This window comes from Pogoniulus pusillus, chromosome 4 (genome assembly GCF_015220805.1).
Source record: "Pogoniulus pusillus isolate bPogPus1 chromosome 4, bPogPus1.pri, whole genome shotgun sequence".
NCBI lineage: Eukaryota > Metazoa > Chordata > Aves > Piciformes > Lybiidae > Pogoniulus > Pogoniulus pusillus.
Window position 1 is genome coordinate 37795872 of NC_087267.1, and position 15710 is coordinate 37811581.

At 38.1% G+C, this 15710-nt stretch overlaps 1 protein-coding gene across 4 annotated transcripts in view; it reads right to left on the bottom strand.

Moving 5' to 3' along the window:
- The window catches only part of SEMA3D (semaphorin 3D), a 141969-nt gene that overhangs the window by 99020 nt on the left and 27239 nt on the right, over nt 1-15710 (bottom strand). The window contains exon 1 of one of the 4 annotated variants that reach the window (XM_064142586.1): nt 7950-7991. The exons of the other annotated variants lie outside the window; for them this stretch is intronic. The gene's annotated coding sequence lies outside the window, so the exon portion shown is untranslated. Of the gene's footprint in view, nt 1-7949; nt 7992-15710 lie in introns of those variants that run through there. 4 annotated transcript variants of the gene reach the window in all.

Sequence of the window (15710 nt, forward strand, 5' to 3'; positions counted from 1 at the left end):
TCATAAATTTATAACTGGTCGTAGGTTAAAACTGCCAAAAGACAAAATGTGGAGCTGCTGGTGTCCTGCCACATTGCCAGAACAAGGCAACTGGATGTAACTGGCACATGCATGATGTCACATCCCTGAAATGAGGTGTCACCTCTCTGCAATTGGGCAGAATTAGTGGAACCTATAAAACAGACTGCTCCAAAGCTACTGTCTGAAACAGGAAAACCTGGAGCCAATTTACTAAACATAATTTATTCCAGGCCCTTTGTTGCAATAAACAGAGCTCTTCAGCCTTCTCAAACACACAGACAGTAGGGATCTCTGTGTGTATGGGAATTTTTTGCAGATCATTCAGCTCAAACCTATCTAAATGCTAAATCTTGCACTCACAAATACTGTGTTCAGAAATCCTAACTTCTGCTGGCGTCATGAAGTCCAGAGCTGGAAGGACTGTGACCCATCTGCAAACACACACTTTCTTAACAGCAGTTCATTCAACTCTCAGCTTAACTCCATAACGAAAACCTACATGGAAATTGGAGAATAATTTAAAACACTGTTTTTTCCAAGGCCATTTTAAAATTCATAATTCCATGCTTTGATAAAAACAGCCTGCAGCAAGCACAGAGTAAGTGATTAACCAGATGATATGGCTCAGTTATATTGGATCTAATAGCAATCTTATAAATTACAACTACTGAAAAATCTAGAGCAAAATTTGGGTTGGCTCATGTCTATTTAAAGAAAAAATGAAATGTTGAAATAGACTACAAAAACATTACTGTGTTGCTATGCACTTATAAGTAGACTGAATAAGTTCCTCAGACCATTTAGGCTCAGTATACAAGCTACCGTCCCTGTCCGATGCCATTTTTTTCCTTCTTCTCCTCTATCCCTGTCTGAAATCTTGGTGGGGACTTTATTTCTCCATAGGGTGAGAAGTGGGTAAAAAGGGCCCAAGCAGCACAACTAGCCTTTTAGACAAACATATGGTTTTTAAAATTTCAAAAATAAGTAGCTGCAAAAAGAAATAAAACCTAACCCCATAGCTGTTTGACTTTATTGAAAGGTTCATTATCTCTTTGGCCATATCATACACATAACTTATATGCATGCATACTGCATTAATTACAAATATACAGAGATCACAGTATCACAGTATCACAGTATCATCAGGGTTGGAAGAGACCTCATAGATCATCAAGTCCAACCCTTTACCACAGAGCTCAAGGCTAGACCATGGCACCAAGTGCCATGTCCAACCTTGCCTTGAACAGCTCCAGGGATGGCGACTCCATCACATCCCCGGGCAGCCCATTCCAGTGTCCAATGACTCTCTCAGTGAAGAACTTTCTCCTCACCTCAAGCCTAAATCTCCCCTGGCGCAGCCTGAGATATTGGAATGGGCTGCCCAGGGAGGTCTAGGCCAGATGTTAGGAGGAAGTTCTTCACAGGGAAAGTGATTTGCCATTGGAATGGGCTGCCCAGGGAGGTGGTGGAGCCACTGTCCCTGGAGGTGTTCAAGCAAAGCCCGGATGAGACACTTAGTGCCATGGTCTAGTTGATTGGACAGGGCTGGGTTATAGGTTGGACTGGATGATCTTGGAGGTCTCTTCCAACCTGGTTGATTCTATGATTCTGTGTTTCTAATGCATTTTCCTGTAAATATTCTATTTATAAATTATCATATATATTTCAAAAGAAAAATAATACAATTGTCTATTGACTGGTTCAAAGCTATAATCATGAACTGAACACAAAGTTCTGCGTTAATAAAAGGGAAAACTTCAAGCATGAAGTCAAATGAATAACTCATAAAACAAAACAGACTAAAAATGAATTTATGTCTCTAAACTTATTTTTGATTAACAAGGGTAACATTCATCCACTGCATAATGAAATGATGTTCTTGTACCTCTTAGTCTGGTGATATATTATTTGGCATAAGAGGCCTTTTTTCTTCATTGTGACGTCTAAATTTAAAGCTAACTCCATCCAAGAACTGGTAAACAGAATTATTTATCACTATTCTCCCATTTAGTAAGTAGCTTTGTGCTGTTTATAGTGCAGTAAATGTTCTCTTTCAGGATTCTGAAAAATACTTACCCCAGAACAGCCTTACATCACTTCCCAACACTAGGAAAAAAAAACATCACTGAATAAAAAGATAATGGTAGAACCAAAAAAATTACATGAACCTATAACAGCTGGGCCTTTTTTTCCCTTTTATTTTGTCTTGCTTAAATCACTGGGATTAGTATACTTGGTTTAGATAAAGTTTTGCCATAAAACAGAACTTGCTATAATTAAATACCCAGGTGAATAGTAAAGACTCATATGAAGCACAACCCAGTTTATAATGAGTTTTTACAAAGCTGTACAGGCTTTCCTTTACTTAGGATTTATACCCTATCCATTCAACACCAGTAATTTAGAAGGCAAGAAAACTCTCTTCTCTGATTCCCACTTAACAGACAAACAGAGCAAACAAAAATGAACTGAGAGACAGGGAGGATGCAACTGACAATAAAAAGTCAGAAAAAAATAATGCTGAGGACCATCTAATAATAAATAAATTATCCAACAGATAGAAAGTATGTTTGAGAATTATATTGGATTTTTTTGTTCATTAGGATAAACTCAAACTAAAGTAAAAAGGGTGACTAAGAAAGTGAGAGTAAGAAAAGAAGAATGAAGGAACTGAATTACCTGATGTATTTCTTTATCATTTTCTACATCTTTCTGAACCTTATCCTACTAATAGAATTATTTGTAAAAAAAAAATAGTCTGGAGATAAATACTACTAAGGATGGGCAACCTTTATAGAGTGATCTGTGTCCCACACTGCTATAGCGATCTTATCTGACCATGAAGTTTACTAACAGGCACCTAAAATTATACACAAAGCAAATTAGCACTTTACCCTTAAAAGACACTAAATATTTGCCAGGCCAGTGGAGTTGGGATTACACCCAAAGATTACACCATAGACACAGAAGTAATCCTTTCAGAATGTAACAGATAGACAGCTGTGCACACAGACAGAGAATCAACCAGGTTAGAAGAGACCTCCAAGATCATCCAGTCCAACCTAGCACCTAACCCTGTCCAGCCAACTAGACCATGGCACTAAGTGCCTCATCCAGTCTTTTCTTACACACTTCCAGGGACAGTGACTCCACCACCTCCCTGGGCTGCCCATTCCAATGTCAAATTAAATGGATATATATCACCAGAAATAGTGATTCTGAGAAGTTTTATCTGTGGCATTGCACGTTTGGGATATATAAATCATAAACCCAAGACTGGCAACAAAACAAAACACTCCATTCTAACCCAGATTTTTTGTATATTGTGTATCCTTTAGAAAATGAAAAGATCAGACCTATAGTTTTATATTCAAAGGGTATTGCCCAAGGAAAAGGGTGAGATGAAAAGCAACTTGTCATCTGATAATGAGATATTGCAAAAAGGAGGTAGGCAGATGAATAAAATGTACCACCAGTCAGAGGTGCAGCTGACATCTTCCAAACATAAATATATGTACACCTTTCACTCTAAAGTTAGATGTATATGAGTCTCAGAAGGATTTTCTTTTCCCATTGGCAAAAGGAAGTATCACTCCATATATTACATCTGCAATAATAACTTCCCATAGTCTCTTTATTTAGAACACATGAGAACACCTTGCATGTCTGATCATTTAAAAAGAACAAAATGAAACAAGACCAACCAAAACCACAAGTCAAAAAAGAAAGGAGTGTAAGGCATAATTTGGCGACACAACAATCAAGAAGAACCCAAAGTCAACAGTATTACACTATTTTAAGTACACCCTGTTACTCTAGCAGGGAAAAAAAGAATCACTTTTCATAGCCTGAGAGGTTTTTAAGTTGAGGTTTGGTATCCAATAAAACAAAAAGGCAGCAGGATGAAAATTCCTACAGACATTAATGAAAAGGTAGACAAGATGAAAACCACCTCTTGCCAAGTACTGTGACATCTTAAGATTTTCAAAGAGAGGCAGACAATTTTCCTCTGAAAAGTCTGTCACCACTTGCAGCACTCAGGGTAGCTCAGTTATGAATAAAGTAGACAGGGAGAGAACGCGCGCAGGAGGCTTTGCCTGTGGAATAGACTTGGCCTGATATTGAGAAAATTCTGAAAAGCCAGGAAAGTGTCATGATGGCCACCAGAGAAAAGAAATGCTCATCTGGGGGAGACCTGCCTGAACATTTAAACACTGACAGATTGTAATTGTGCTGCTAAATCCTGAACTAACCCCAGGCAGCGCTGCCAAGGTAGCTAAACCACTGACGGCGCAACTACCATTCTTTTGCTGGAAGAAATATATACCTACAACAGCCAACCCAAAGGAAGTGTTAAAGGCTCTTTTTCACCACCAGGAATTATTGCCAGCATTATGCTATGGAAAATCTGTTTTCTGTACCTCCTTTCATAGGAGACTTTCCAGTGTCTGCAAGGGTAGAGCATGAGTCCTCTAGCTGTGGAAGTTGAACTACCACAGGTCTAGCTACCAGGTGTTTCTGGGGTCACCACTAACTATGGGTTATTTCACGGGTTAGTAACTTGCAAAGATACTTTCTTTACCATGTATTTTTCATGCTGATGAAAAACCCATCCTGATGGGAAGATAGAGTGGTACTCTGGTGAAAGGTGTCATGAAACAGGTCCAGGATTTTTTCTAGGCAAGATACAGCAGCAAGGTAAATAGTAGTATTTACTCAGAAATATATACTCAGAAAGCCTATAGCCTATGAAGTGTCTACATGGACATACCTATATCTATTGATGTAAATAGATCCTTGAAGATAAGGGCTCTTCTGTCCTCAATCCAAGCAATCCATACCTGAGCCAGCTCCTATTGTTATACAATTCCCATAATTACATGCTATATGACAATATACTATACTTTTCAGCTGTACATTCATCAGAGGCCCCACCAGCCAGCCAGCTCTGTGTACAAGCAGAAATTATCTGGGTTCTGCCCACAGCTAACCAGCCCAAAACACCAACAACTAGAAATCTCCAAAACAAATCCTCAACTAAATAGGAAATAGGAAATAAAGGAACAGAGACTTACATTTACAAATATACTTAGAATGTTCATTACATTTATGGAATCATAGAATCAACCAGGTTGGAAGAGATCTCCAAGATCATCCAGTGCAACCTAGCACCAAGCCCTATCTAATCAACTAGACCATGGCACTAAGTGCCTCATCCAGGCTTTGCTTGAACACCTCCAGGGACAGCAACTCCACCACTGCAAATATTTTATTGTGCTATAAACTGTGGCTAGATTTAGCTGACATAAGCAGAAATGTACTGTCAACTAGTACAGAATTTTGCTTAAATGTTTGTAGGCACTCACAGATTTCCCAGCTGTATTTAAAAGCTGCCTATGAGACTCAGAGAAAGCTTGAATGTCACAAATATTAAGGATAGGCATGTTATAGTTGGCCTCTCAGCATAATTAACCATTAAAAAAAAGTTATTTCTATTGTACTAATCCTGCCAGGGTGTTCCATTAGCTGTCAGTATTACTTAGTTCGTTGTCAACCGTTTAAAAACCTGATCTGGTAGATTTCAAAATAATTCAGGCTAACAGAGTTCAGTGATGATTTTAAAATGTGCATTTCAGATGACAGCTGGGCTTTGATCAAATATGCTTGCTGTGTACTCAATGGCATATTTTCACAGAATTCCTTTCATCGACGTGTGGCCTCATTACTTAATGCACTGTCACTGAACTCTGTAGAGCACAGTCTGTAGGGCTTTCATACAGAAACCAGAGTATAGGGAGAGACATGCCAGAAGGATTTTAATTTCCACTTCCAACACATTTTGATTCAATAATTCATGATTGCACATTTGAACTCTATTAGAGGAGAGTTTTTTTTGTTTTTTTAAATCCCTTGTCCAACTAATTTTGGATCAACATTTTGTGCTGCCAGTATGGAAATTGAGACACATATGAACGTATACAGTGTACTGTAGTGATCTGCGTTGGCACATTATCCCAGTTATTATATTATTGGGCTGAACACAATTGCTTTGTGTTTTGGTTGTTTGGGGTTTAAGTGCTTAATTTAATTTACGTTTGGAGGAGGTGGAATAGGGAAACAGCATTGTAGATGTAACACAACATATCTGCAAGCTTGCACAACTCCCTAACATAACGTGGACCTATTCCTCTTGGCTGGTTTCCCTCAGCACCTGGGCAGTTTAAAAGCTTTAATGACACTATTCCCTATTCTCTGTGCTTGCCACTAGGAGCTAATTGATTTGTTTCTTTGTTTAACATTATCATATGAAGTTACATCACTTGAGTAAGTCTAGAGGAGCAGTTAGGAGCAGTACCCACATTCTCTTGACATCCAAGTAGTGCCTCAATCACGTAGCCATGCTTCTCATCACACACTGCTGGCTGTGATTCCTGTGATGAGGTCCATGACTCATGTACCACTTCTTCCAGTTTTTACTCTTGATTAAAGATCTTATGCAAACTGTAGAAAATTACAAGCAATCACAGTTTTGTGTTCCATAAAGAACTTCACAGAACCACTTAAGGAGGAAGGTGTGGCCAGTATGAATTTAGTCAGCAGGTTATTCAAGCTTTAACACCCCTGTGTTCACTGATCATCAATTCGACTATTTTCACGAGTCAGAACATTCTACTATCAGACTCTACAAAAACTTCTGCTTGTGCTGCAGCAGAAATCAATTTCTATTCTGTAAAACAGGGTTGTTTTGCTGGCCTATTTTTAAGCTGCTTTGTAAAGTGTGCTAGCATGACAGTTCCTGGAATCTGAAACAGTCATACTGAGAAAGAAAATAAAAATTCAGGCATCACCACCTCCATTCCGCGCAGAAGAATTTCCACTTTGGTTTAAAACCACAGCAAATTTCCTTTGTCTCGTGAGGACAAAGTGAGGACGCAGAGTACACAGTTGAATCAGTACTTCACTGAAAAATAGCAGAGTTTTTTTGACAGATAACCACTCATTCACTGGGGAGTAAATACAAAAAATAGAAAGAAAAAAAAAAGGAAAAGGAGAATGTAAAGCACCACCTCTACTATCCTATCCTAAATAGACACTTATCTCCTAGGACAGTGAGGCAGTCTTGATATTGAAGTAGTTCTCAGGCTTTATTCCCTAAAAGGATCATCAGCACTGGAACAGAGGCTCAGAGACATTGTGGATTCGCCATCTTTGCCAATATTTCAAACTTAACTGAACATAGCTCTGAGCAATCTGATCCAAAGATGAAATTATCCATCCTTTAAGATGCAAATGGGATAACACAACCTCCTGATACTCCTTCAAACCTAGATTTTTCTGTTAGTTCAAACTGAAACATTGAAGGTTTTCATCAACATTCAACATTTTTCCACTGACAACCACCAAATGGCTTTTTCCTACTTTCTAGAGATCACTCTCATCTTTCCAAGGAGTTTTGCAGTGAAGGCAATGTCTGCCTGGTCTTCTCACAAATCATCTCTTTTACTACTGAAATCTGAATGGAATCAGGAATTATTTCCTTTTATAAAACTACACAAAAGCTGCAACAATTCAAGAATATTCACAATTAGATCATAAACCCGTGTATCAAGAATAGTAATGTCTGCATAGGACAAGTGAAGTATACACAGAATAGGTACAGACACTATGTTAACTATACAACTTCATCCAATATCTCAAGGTTGCCTGACATTGTTCAGCCACACAGTCCTCTTTTGCCCATCCCATGAGACCCAAACACAAAACTGAGTGACAAAAAGTACTGGCATGATTTGAAATGCCTTTGTCTGCACTGATGAGGTAAGAAGATTTTTTCCAGAACTTCCTCATTGAAGCTAGAAGAAGCTTGGTGAGACATACAATTACATGGGCTGTTGATACCCAAGTCAAGCTGTGTCTTCCAGCCTTACCACTTTTTTGTCCAAATTAGCAAGTCCTTCCTGCCAGACTATATGCTTCCTCTTGGATCAAGTAGTAGAAAGCCATTGCAGCTATTACATTAAATGCTTCTCAAGGTTGTGGGGAGCAAAATTACTAGAAAGGATTTGGCCTCCATACTGGGTTAGCTAGAAAAGGTATGCGGTGGAGAAGATTAAGTTGTGTTTCCATAGCCACAGCTGAGCAGGTGGCAAACATCCACCACAGGTGCTTGTTCTATAGAGAATCCCATTGCCTGGTAAAACAGGCATCCCTCAAAGAAACCAGGGCTTGAATATATCCAGGACCCTTCATGTCAGATGATCCCTGTGCAAGTTTGTGAAACCCCTTATGATTATAATGATTAACAGTCTTCCTTAAGGTATTCCCCACTAGGCTTTAGTGCTTTTAAACCACTGACCCCTTGAATTAAAGAGGTAGATTTCTCTTTTCACAGCTGTGACTCAACATAGGGAGGAATTCTGAGATGTCTGAAAACAAAGCCAGGCAGAATTTAAAACAAAATCCTTCAATGACAGATTTAGAGAGTGATGGCTGCAGCTGGAGATTACAAATGCAACAACTAACTAAATGAACATTCATTACACAAAAGCCTACATGGGCAGAACCTGTGAAGAGTGATATCTTCACAAGAAACAGGAAGATTATTGTCTGCTCAAAAGGAACCTCAGTCTGTGGGTCTTTCAGAAAACTGTTAGACAAATTAACATTTGATTTTATTTTTTTAAATAAATTTGAAATGTGAAACTGTAATGTCTATGCCTGGAGACAAAGAAAATACTAGTAACATGTCAATTTAAAATGTATACAATATTCTCCCTACATTAAATTTTAAATACAGAGTAACTAGTACATACTGAGTATTTGAAAAGGAAATGTACACCTATTGTTCCCTTTCACAGCTGGGGAAGCTGATGGTAAATGTACTCTGTAGCCACCCTAAGAGGATTTGCAATGAATAAAGAGTAGAATTGTATTACATTAATAGTTATCAATGCCACTATATTAAACATGATATGCTTCTTTCTAGGCAGTTCAATGGGCTACCTGACACAGCACAACAGTTTTAAGTAAACACAGGCAAGAGTAAAGATCAATTTTGTAAAATGCAACAAATATCTGGGAGATACTCAACATGGTTACAGAGAAATAAACCTGTTTACAATCTTCACTCAGGACTGCAAACGTAAAAGGAGGATTACTACTGGAAACTCTTCCCCTTGTCTGCTCAGCTCAGGTATGTGACTCGCAGTAATGGCACAGGAAATAATGTACTTGTGCTCAGACCCGGGACTGACTGATGTCAAGTGAAGTTCAACCATTCATATTAATGGGGATCAGCATTTGTCTGAAGGAATGGAAGTCTTCTCTTGGACCTTAGGGTCATGAATTGACAAGCTATAGAACATTTTCTCTGTTGTGCTGACCATCCTCCACTCTCAATGAGATCAGCTGTCTAGACCCTTAGTCCCACTACAGCTGCTTTGTGCTTCTCCTGAGGCACAGAAAGAGCTTATTGCTAATTCCCTTTGTGTAACATGCCATGCAGGATGAGGTCTTACATGCCCCTTTCCAGGACAAAAGGAACAGCCACAGTTCTCTGGAACCCAGGAAAACACAGAAACACATGTGTACACTGTGAGTTTTGCTGTTGTGGAGATATGTGACTGGCTAAGACACGTGGTGACAGAATTGCCATTAATAACCAAAAACAAGCCCAAGAAAACACAGAAACACACGTGTAAACTGAGTTTTGCTGTTGTGGAGATCTGTGATGGGCTAAGACACGTGGTGACAGAATTGCCATTAACAACCAAAAACAAGCCCAAGAAAACACAGAAACACACGTGTAAACTGAGTTTTGCTGTTGTGGAGATCTGTGATGGGCTAAGACACGTGATGACAGAATTGCCATTAATAACCCAAAACAAGCCCATTGAAAGCATGACCTGGAAAAAAATATGATTAACAATTTCTATTAAGAAAATCAATGTAAAACTGCTATCATCTTGTATCACTAATAAACTATGAGGAGGCAAAAGGCAGTTTTCCTTTCAGATGGACATTCTGGGAAAATACCTACTCAGAGCATTTTTCCTTGACATGTTCAAGAGTATCTATAAGCTTGTGGGTTGTAATCACTCTAAGATCAGCAAGCAGTTATTTCAAACAGCTGATATGATCTATGAAAACATTAAAGTATGCAAAGGAAAACACAGCAGCAGAATTTTCTTCTTCTTAACACTAAAGAGAGTAGGGACAGTTATACTTTTCACCCATCATCTTTAATACACATCATATGGAGAACAACAATAATAACACTGATATTCATGATTCTTTTTAAAACTTTTCCCCCCCCTCTGCCACAGGCAAATTTTAATTTTATGGATGATAAGAAATTAGGCTGTTTCCAATGACAATTATAAGTTACAACACAGTGTTTGCAGACAGGATGAACAGAATGAGCCAATTAACAATACCCACTCAAACCTTGGCATCTCTATTCCTTTAGAGGCACCTCAGTCACATCCTTGTTTTTCAGAAGGTGTATTAACATTACAAAAAACCCAAAGCAATAAAAAGATAAGAATCCAGCATGCAAGGCCAATCCTAACAAAGGATGAGACAAATGAAAAGAAAAATAATGAAGCAAAACAAAACAAAACCCCACAAGATTAAAATAAATACCTTATGTGCCTAATGAATTTCAATACTATGAGTCACTGAATTGACTCATGAACCATGAGCTGACCATGCTTCTTTTAATTCTTCCATGTAACAATCTCTTTACTGAAAAAGAGCAACATCTTTAGCAGACATTGTTGCTCCAGCCAACATGTTTCTCTGTTTATCAATAGTATAGACTGTTGTCTAATTATGTAATTCATAATGTGTGATTCTGTAACACAAAAGCCAATACTCCCATGTTAAGCACCGAATGTCTTCAGAACATTCTGATTTCTAATTATTTTTTTAATAAACCTCCCCCATGACAAAATGCAGTCATAGCATATAAAGGTATACTACAAGGAGATTATTGATAAAATATTTCAGTTGCAGGTTTACATACTCAGCTCTAAACTGGGTAAACTACTAAGGGCTTAAAGCACTGGGGCTGAGACAGTAAAAGGAGCAGATCTAAGAGATGTTGAGATACTGGAATATGTCCAGAGAAGGGTGACAAAGCTGCTGGTGAAGGGCCTGGAACACAAACCCTATGAGGAGAGGCTGAGGGAGCTGGGGTTGTTTAGCCTGGAGAAGAGGTGGCTCAGGGGTGATCTCATTGCTGCCTACAGCTACCTGAAGGGAGGCTGTAGCCAGGTGGGGGTTGGTCTTTTCTCCCAGGCAACCAGCAACAGAACAAGGGGACTCAGTCTCAAGTTGTGCAGGGGAGGTATAGGCTGGATGTTAGGAGGAAGTTGTTGCCAGAGAGAGTGATTTGCCATTGGAATGGGCAGCCCAGGGAGGTGGTGGAGTCACCGTCCCTGGAGGTGTTCAAGAAAAAGCTGGATGAGGCACTTTGTGCCATGGTCTAGTTGACTGGATAGGGCTGGGTGCTAGGTTGGACTGGATGAGCTTGGAGGTCTCTTCCAACCTGGTTGATTCTGTGATTCTATAAGTTATGGTACTTGACTTCTGCTAGAAGTTTAGAAATCAGCATGTAGGAGGTGTGGAGCAAAATCAGCACATGCCTTCCATGTGCACCTGAGGAATTACTCAGAGAAAACAGCAATGCAAATCAATACCTACCAATAATGTAATATGAATTGTAAAAGACAAAAAACACCCCCAACAAAATAACAGACATAAACAACGACCAAAAAATGCAACACACACACACACCTCCCCCCCAGCCAAACAAGACTACAAACCTATGTAGTGAGTGACTGAGAAAGCAATCTTATTTGAACATGAAAGTTGTTTGCTCTCCTTAGCAATATGTATCACAAAACATATTAGTGATTTTCTGCAGTTAAGCAGTTCTGGGTTTTCTCCACATTCAACATCAAATTCCTGTTACGGAAAAAAACTCACACACAACAATTCCTTGCTCAAACAAGAATCTGAAAATGTTTTTAATGGCAAGGCCAAAGGCTTATCCAGTCTAGTAGTCTGCTTTCAACAGTAAGTGTAAGGAAGAATAAGAATAGAACATTTATATATGATATTTCCTCACCCTTAGCACTGTCCCTTCTCTCCATCTATTTTCAGCCCAGGAGATTTCCTGAGATGATTGTGGCCTGTCTATTTTGTAACCCCAAAGTAGTTACCACTTTCAAGTACTTGTCCAGCCTCCCTTTGAGCCCTTGTAAAATTCTTGCATCTACAACACCATCTGGCAAGCAATTTTGTATGTCTGCTATCCAATGTGTGAAGAACCGCTTTCAGTACCAGCAATGAAGTGTGGCAACATATTCATTTCCCTTCATATACCACCACCTTCATAATATTGGCTAGAAAGTGGAACATATTAGTTAGTGTGAAAGTGGAACCTACTGGTTAGCTAGAAAGTAGAACTTACTGGGCAGTACAAATAAGAAGAATATACTTTGTGAATATTTTTAGGTGGCAGGACATAAAATTAGCTCAGTATCCAGCAGCTGGATCACACTTGTCAGCTCTCTCCCTGATAAGCAGATGTGCCTTTCTCATACTGAAGCAACATTCAGTTCTACTCTACTGAAATGAACAGATTTTTCTGCGTCTCTGACTTTTGCTATCATTATAAACAAAATAAAAGGCAGGGGAGAGAAAGGGGTTTGATTCTACAAAAGCTGATAATATACCTTTAAATTTTCAAAGTTGTTAGGATAGCTAAAGAAATGTATTTTAAGATTTAGAGTATAAACTGAATATATGGATATAAAGTCGTAAGGTCTATTAATTTTCATGTGTCAAGGTGTAAGTTCTATAAGAAACAGTATATTTTAGTATGGAACAGTAAAACTGTGGATATTTTTGCCTTCCATTGAAACATCTGGTCTTATCCCCCTCTTGGTGCCAGAATGGCAGACTGGATGAGCTACTTGTTTATTCGAGTCAGCCATTTCCTTGACTGCTGGACTTTATGTTAAGAAATGATGAACATCTTACTCCCACTAGAGAATATTTACTGTCATGAAGTCAATAGGTCAGAACTTGAAATTTACAGCTCATGAAAAGGATTCCTCATTTGGGTTTGTTACATTTTATTGGATCAATAGACAAATATAAATAGCAAAAACCAGTTGTATTTTATCTACTCCCTACTTATACCTCATATATGTATAGAGAAGGGCCTGTCAGAATAGAACTTCTTCAGCAACATCTCATATAGTGAATCATGAGGGGTAGTAAATATCCAGATGGGTTACATCTCACAGAAATACTACAGTAAACCCTATGGAAAAGAAAGTTCCTTTTCTTTTAAAACAACAGTTTCAGAACAATAATACAAACTGCAGATGTCCCAAAGGATCGAATTGGTTATGCTTACTTACTTAGAATATATATATATATTTAATTAAAGAGGGTTTTTTTGTTATATCTTTTGAAATTCAAGTTTCAAGTTAAGTTAGTATCTGCAGTGGCTCATGATAATGTAATGACATTTCTTTCATTTCACAGTGAGTTAAAAAAAAGAAAAACAAAAACCCCAAACAAATATTTGAAAGTACTGCGAGTTTTTAAATCAAAAATTAACACTAAAATCATGATGGGGAAAAAAAAAATTACACTTTCTGAGAAAAAAAAAGTCCTCATTAAGTTATAAAACAGAAAAGTTGCACCTCCTTTTTCATTTACGTCTACTTTTAAGATTTTCCAGAGGTAGCTACAATTTGGCATTGTTCCTGCTATTACTAAGTGCCAGAAATTCTTAATTATAGAAGGGAAAATGTTGTGTGCACACATATGTATGTGCTTGTCTGCAGTCTACATGAGTAATTGAAAAGCATCCAACATACACACAGCAAACCACATAATTAAAATTACTCTTATGCAGAATAAATTTGTCTTTAAAGCAGAAAATAATGGAAGGGCAGCAGAGACTTCTCAGTATTAAAACACAATGCTTTATTTAATGAGTAATCCCTGGAGCACATGGATGTTTACCTCACCCTGGGCAAGCTCAAGTGCATTGACAGACAATTACAGTACTTTAGCTGATGTAGGATAACTTGTTGAACAGCTGTATTGCAACAACATTCTTTCATAGGTTTATGGACTGCATTTCTGTATTTTCCTCCATGCCAGTATGAATTTTGTTTCCCAAATAGTAAATGGCTACAAAAATATCAACATGTACAATGATAGAATCTGGATCCACAAAGCACTAGAGACTGGTAAAAACTGGAACGCACGTCTGAAGCAACAGGAAAAATACAGTGCAGTTAGGTTGCGTTGCTTGGCTAGATAGCAGACTTATTAATGTGAGCAATTGGTTGAATATGATTCCAAACATTGTTTTTAATGTAGACAGAGTAGATGTTGGTAAAGGGTCTCCAAGTTTTGCTCTGGGAGAACAGCAAGGAGAAAGAATATTGCTAAACCTTCATTTCCTATCATTTTTACACCACTGCCTTTGCTCAAAGCGTAGGATGCAAAGATACGAGACTAGTATTTGGCAAAAATATCAGGAGTTCCAATGAACTCCTCTATGTAACATTGGCTTCTTCAGTTTCAGTGTTTCTGCAGCTATATTTTAATATTCCCATGCTTTGGTCAGTCTTGCAGAGCCTATTGAGAACATCCAGTGGGCAGACTTTACTTCGTAATGAAGCCTGTGAAAGCTGAAGCCAATACTTGACAAAATGTACTAATTTTCTAGACTTTTATACTTTAGGGAAAAGTCCTATTTTTCTAGAATTCCATTTACTAGACAAGGAGAGTTGAATGCAAAGAGAGACTATGCACTCTACTGCTTTGTAATATGTGAACTCTAGAACCTGAGAAATGCTCATTTTTCTGAATTTCTTTCAAAATCTTTGCTCCAGACATCTGACTGGCAACATAAAAAAACAGTTTTGAAGTCATTTGTCAAGTTGTTATATATATAACTGTCTAATATTCACAGAAAAGTGACTTTTGGATGCTAAGATACTGACATAAGAGGTATGAATGTGACTTATTCCACAGGAAGTTGTAACTCACAGCACCTGGGTATGATTTTCAAGCTTTTCATGATCCTATTTCTTAATATAGAATTCACTTTAGAGACTTTATTTTCCTAATTAAGCAGAAAGTGCCACTAAATGGTCATCTCTATTTTTGTTGGCATACTTTTGTGTTTTACACAAGAGATCACTGATATGAAAGCACGACCGAAATATCAAAATCCCTTCAAATACTTATCTCTTTTAATGATAACTGCAGCTGCACTCCAAAGCTGCTGCCTTTGGTATCACTTACATTCCCACAGGAATATAGATCTCTGAAACACAAGGGTTTGAAAAAGGTATTGTTCTAAGGGCACTAGAGAAACACACAGCTTTATTTTTTGGATGCTGCTAAGCAATACTGTTGGGCTACTGTGCTGAATATATGTTCTGTCTATTTTGTTTCCCTGAAGCTTATTTCACATTGGTAATCTGAGAAGAGGCCAAAAGAATATCCAGAAAGAGACATCCAACAAAATCAGAATTCAAATGCTGTCATTTGGGCCCTTGAACACCTTCAGTGGAAGTATTTTAGTCCAAGGCATGGGAATACTGAAAAAGAAACCTTACAAAGAGAAACTACTGAAAGCCAGGTGC